We start from the raw sequence: 6,342 nt of genomic DNA on the forward strand, positions 1-6,342 counted from the left end.
TGTCCATTTCTCTACGAGACCTTTCTTTCCACTTTGGGTGTGAAAGAACTGACGTGCACAATTTGCTCGCTTTGTTGAACGATCTGTCTCGTTCCTTACGCTTTGCGCACCAATCGCGCATTTTCTCAGCACGGGTGCATTTGTGCCGCTGAGATCGCCGCTTCTTTTTATTTCGCGATCGTTTGCGTTTTCTCACCTTTCGGTGACAGCATTCTTTCATGCACCTGCCTTTCCGCTCGTTTCGGCGGCTGCACTTGAATGTTTGCTTTCTTTCTTTTGGTGCCAGCTCTTTCAAGCTGCCGGTAACCGGAGCTAGTATGGCGCCGACATCGCCGGAGTGTGGCGCCGCGCCTGCATCGCGGCCAGCAGCGCATGACTCACTGCCAGTCGCGTCCGAACAAGGACAAGGCTCGCTCACGCCAGCCCCCGAGCTAGGCATATCCTCTGCAGGCTCGCCACTCAAGTTACTCTGATCCGCCGGTGTGCCGCATCGCTCAGCGCTAACCGGCGCACGATCAAGGTCGTCCGACAGCTGGGGCGCTTCGGATCGTATGAGGTCCATGTTTGCACTAGGGTTGTTTTCGCCAACACAATTGAGCACGTCAGGACAGGAAGATTCGTGGCTCCTATCTAGTCGCTCGCTGTGGACTTCACAGGTGTGATTTTCGACAGCGTCCGCGTCATGGGTCTGCCTTAGCTGTTCAACACTCGTGGGCTGCGCAGTTTCCATGAGCACAACTTCGTTTTTCTGTGTGTCATGATCTACGTCGACTCTGACTTCGGAAATTGCCAATTTGTCGTCTCCTAGCCTGACTACATCTCCGCCACGCTGTACAACTGCTGCTTCTGAGTTGTCAGGCGGTTGATTTACTGCCAATTCCCCACTCTCGATTGGTGGAATCGGATTGCTTACAGCTACGTGAGGCGGCGTGCAGGACGGTGTCACTGCGGATTTCTCGCCGATGGAGTCGGCTCTAACCGTCTCAGCTGCCAGTGGCTCGACCAAGGTAACCCCAGATACTTCTGCTCGAGGCTCGATCGGCTCGCTGCTGCGGTCGCGTTGCTCGGCCGCTTCCCCAAGCTGTTTCTCACACTCCAGTGCAAGTTCGATTTGCTCCGGAACTTCCGCACTGTTTAGCCATTCGCTTACAGTGGCTTTCAACTGATAGGCCAAATCAGAGTACGACTTGTAACAATGTTTCTCGCTCTCATATCTTTTTCGAAGATCATGAGGTGTTATCTGATATCGTATCAGCAATGACTCTTTTAGTTCATCGTAATTTTTCAAGCGGTCGCCAACCAATCGCTTGATTTCTTCCGACGCTTCAGCGGAGAGAAGAGCTACCAACTTCTGCGCCCAACTATCTCGCTCGAAACGTTTACTTCTGCAGACATTCTCGGAGTCTGCCAAATACACTGCCATATCCTCGGCGATGAGGAACGGTGGTGGACAGTCTCGCGGTATTGAACCGTTACAATGAATGGCATTAAAAGCTTTAATCTTTCCCACGCTCATTCCATGTGCTGAAATCTCCAGCTGCATCAGTTGCCTTACGCGGGCGTCCTCTTTCTCGAAACGTTCCCTACGTTCACGCATCTCCTTCTCGTGACGTTCCCTGCATTCACGCATCTCTTTCTCGTGACGTTCTCTACGTTCACGTTCCACTTTCTCGTGATGTTCTCTACGTTCACGTTCCTCTTTCTCGCGACGTTCCTTCTGCTTTTTCTCGCGACGTTCTTTCTCCTGCTTATGGCGTTCTAGCTTTTCACGCTCCTCGCGCTTTTGGAGTTCTAGCCTTTTGGCTTCCTCCTTCCCTTTTCTCTCTTGAATGTCATCCCAGGCCTCTGCGGCTTCCTCAACCGTCACTTCCTCTGCCTGCATGATCTCAAGAATATCATTTTTCCTTGTTGTTGAGCCCAAATCGATGCCCAACTCCTCACAAATTTGGAGCAGTTCTTTGACCTTGTAACTCTCCATCTTTTACCGGCCTCTTGTTGTTTGCCTTTTTAGAATAGTGTACTATCCGTTCGCTATCTCGCTCCTAGCAAGAGATGCGCAAGCCTTTCTCACACTAATTCCCTTCTCATCATCCCCTGGTTTTCAAAACACTTCCTGTAGGCTTGAAACACGCAAGGTTAACACAATGCTACGCTCAGCCTTTCTCTAAGCTACCCTGTGTGTTAGAGAAGTCTGGCGTTTGAGGGAAACTTCAGGTACTCACCGCGCCGAGGTGCCTGACGCCGGTTGATCCCACCGCTGCCACCAATGTTGTGCCGGTGGGGTTATCACACAGTAGCCCACCGTCAACAGGGTTGTGCCAAGGAGTTGGTAACGCAGCGCTCGTCACCCGTTTCGTGAACGAGGGCTGTCAGCTCCCTGGGCGGTAGCGATGAAACCAAGTCGGCGTTGGTGAGATGAAGAAAAGGCTTTATACACTATTTACAGGTATTTAAACAAGGATTTCGGCTCTGGGGCCGAAAGCTAAAATAGCCATACGCGACTGTTCTCGCGCAGCGACGGCCGGGGAGATTCCGCCGCGTCCGCACTGTCAGGGGGCGAACTGCTCCCGATGGACGCTAGTGACGAACTCACACTCGGAGTCTCGAACGGAAGCACTTGACTCTCCGTAACCGAGAAACCGTTGACGCTCAAATGGTCCAATCCGAAGGCAGCACTTTCGCAGGGCCAATGGGAGAGCTTGCTGCGCTCTCGCTTTAAATATGCCGCGGGGCGAGAAGGGGTTCACCGTCAGGGCCACGGCGCGCCGTGCTGTCTGGACGCTCAGCTCATGTTGAAACACGTCGCTTCTCTCCCTTTGGCACGGCTCGCCTCTAGTGCACTGGTGCTTTGCAGAGAAGTATCCAGAGTTTGTGAAGGAGGCGTTCGCCGAAGAAGTTTGGCGTCCGGCTGAATTACTGGGCGGCTTTGGCCAGGCACAACATCGGCTAAGTGGTGCGCCATTTGAGGAAGCACCAAATGAAAGACGCAGCATGGTCGCCTGGGTCGGAAGCCCTGCATGTCAGCTTCCTATATTCGTGAATCGCGAGTTGATGTCATCGGTCATGACCATACGTGACGTCAATATGATGTCACATCCGGTCATGACGTCACGTCTTGTCACGGCCGATGACGCCACAATCTTGCGGTATCCCGTGGAATATAACAAAGTGTGGTATTTCTCGCGAACGGACAACCCGGGGAGTCATGTGCCATAAAAGGCTTTATTAGCCTTAAAACATGTGCAGTGTTGGAACACGACGTGTCCATGGCGGGACATCACGATCCCCCTTCCTGGACCCCTGATCCAAGACCGGCGAGCCAGAGGTTGTGCAACCTATTTATACAAAGTGACCACGCGATCCTGTGACGTTAGTATACAGTCCTCAGATACTCCACTATCCAAATACCAGTCGTAACCGGCCTCCGGACATAAATATAATGCCGTGTTCTAACTAAGCCGTTCGAACGTGCCGGGAATGCCTAGGAGTGTCATTACTGACTCGACATCCAAGAGCCATGGAAGGTTATTTTCTATCCCACCTCAGATGAGCAACCCGAGTCAGCAGGTCCTCCCAACTTTGTGGCAGCCTGTGATATACATATTTATAGTTTCATGCCATTATCTACAGTGTGCGTGCAAGAAGCTTTCTTTAATTTTTATAGTGTTTGATAAAGACATATCACTTACGCACTTATCACCAGACTTTTGAATGAAGAAAGCCTCTGCCATCACGTGCCGTCTAGTCACGACTGCGCTAAAGATATTGGTTCTAGTCAGCAATGACCGGCATGGTTTATCAGGCGTAGCCGAAGAGCATGCGCCGCAGTCTATAAAATTGGACGCTTTCCCGTTATTCATTGAAAGCTGATGCTCCCCCAGTCGTTCATTTATACACCGGCCCATTTGGCCTATAAGTATACTTTTCCACATGTCTGGAGGATTTCATATACGACCTCAGCTGAATACCTCCATATCGAGTGACGTGATGTTTCGTGCATTCTCGCGCGCACCTTTCCCCGGAGACGATTCATGGACAGAACGACGCCAACTTGCGCGGTGGCACACCGTAGCGATTGGCAACATTGTTTAGGTTGTGGGACACCGTATGAATATAGGGTACAACCGCCAGTCTGCTCTTTGGTTGGTCGCCACCTTCGGGAGGTGTTCCATTTTTCAACTTTTCTAGAAGCTTCTCTGCTGCAGCAACTATGATTGACATGGGGAAACCAGCTTTCTGATACCTGGTAACCTGATTGGTGAGGCTGTCATTCACCAGGTGAACACATGACTTCTGCAAGGCTTTCTTCAGACATAACAAAACAATGACGTGTTTTACCGCCATAGAATGTGCAGGTTCAAACGATAACAGGTCTTTCCGCCCTCGAGGCGAGTACATCCAACACGTGTGAACTAGTGTTAAGGTGAGGTTAATATATGTATACTGTAATCTATTACGGTCATGTATATCGTAGGTAAAGGTTAAACCCACCGCGTGACGGGCTGGTATATAAATGAACGACTGGGAGAGCATCAGCTTTCAGTGAATAACAGAAAAGGGTCCAATTTGCCCTTACATTGCGGGGCATGCTCTTCGGCTACGCTTGATAATCCATGCCTGCCTTTGCTGGCTGTAGAACTAAAATCTTGAGGGCCAGACGTGACCTCACGGCACGTGAGTTGACAGAGGCTGTTTTCATTGAATATTCTGGTGATACGTGCGTACGTAATTTCTCTATCAAACAGTATAGAAATAAAAGTTCCTGGCACGTGCTGTGTACATAATGGCATGAATATATATATATATATATATATATATATATATATATATATATATATATATATATATATATATATATATGTTTTTTTCTGAACAGTCGGTCGTGAGTATGCGCCCGTCCTTGAGCACTTCTCGTCCGTGTCCTTTTTTTTTGCGTGTTTCCTTTGCTTAAACTAAAGTCTGGCTTCGTCGGAGGGGGGTCTCTAGTGATTCGAGTGCGGGTGGAAAGAGAAATAAAGAGGCAGAGAGAGAGACAGAAAGAAAGCGGCTGGTGGCCTGCTTCGCACATCATTTTGTACAAAGAGGAGAGATTATATATTTCTCTGTCATGGCTTTTAGAAAATATGTTAATGGTTCTTATTAACATTCATACCGAAATTTCAGTATGAATGATTTGGAAACCACTGACAAAAATAAAAAAAAATAGCAGCCTGCTGCGTACTCATGCAGTCCTTATATATTTGAGCACATGGGGTCTCAGACCCCTCTTAAATAATGATGGGGGATCTCAGAACCCCCTGAGACTCTCCTGGAGACGACGCAGAGACATTGGAGTGAATCGGTGCTACCACTATATCGAGGAAGCGAGAATACATTGGGAAATCCCAATAAACAGCTTGACCCGCTGACAGTGCCACCCTGAGTCCGTTTTCGGGGCCACGGGTGTGACCGGAGATAGCGGCGTGGCGTTTGGCTCTGGCAGCGGCGCCGCAGCCCCATAGAACCCACCGAGAGGTTTTACACGAAGCGTAATGCTAATATATGCCGAAAAAACGTCACCGTAAAACGGTTGCCGATGGACCTTTCAAGGTCAAGTGAAAACCGTGCCGGGAAAAACGTTTAGGTGGCGCCGATGCGGAGGCCACCTAACTCCAACTTTATGTGTCTTCCGACGTACATGGCACCACAGTGTTTTAGTGTGAATTGCGCATAAACTTCAAGAGTCGGAAAACGCGCCAGAGAAATTATGGATGCCTTGTGGAGTAAATATGATATCGTAGCGTTGGTTGATTGAATAGGTTTGGTTTGGTTTGTGGGGTTTAACGTCCCAAAGCAACTCAGGCTATGAGAGAAGCCGTAGTGGAGGACTCCGGAAATTTCGACCAACTGGGGTTCTTTAACGTGCACTGACATCGCACAGCACACGGACGCCTTGCTTTTCGCCTCCATCGAAAAGCGGCCGCCGAGGCCGGGATTCGATCCCGCGTCCTTGGGAACAGTAGTCGAGCGCCGTAACCACTGTGCCACCCCGGCGGGGTAAGTTGATTGAATAAGGATGACTGATAATGCGATTGATTCATTCATTCATTGGTTAGTGAGTAGGGATTGGTGACTGTGGAATGAAATCATCGTGGTATAGACGAGAAATATCGTGTCTGTGTCGCTCAGTCTGAACGCCTCTGATGGAACATATGTGGCTGGTATACTAATGCGGCAACGTCGCCTGGCATTGTACAAGATAAGTGTTATAGTCTGGGGGCTTTGTTTGGTGGTGCTTGACTACCAAGGAGACTTAGTAAGGTGGAAAACGCTCGTTAAGAGGCAGATAGATGGTTACAGGCA

Source organism: Amblyomma maculatum, chromosome 1 (genome assembly GCF_055883805.1).
Source record: "Amblyomma maculatum isolate TAMU_Amacu chromosome 1, ASM5588380v1, whole genome shotgun sequence".
Taxonomy (NCBI): domain Eukaryota; kingdom Metazoa; phylum Arthropoda; class Arachnida; order Ixodida; family Ixodidae; genus Amblyomma; species Amblyomma maculatum.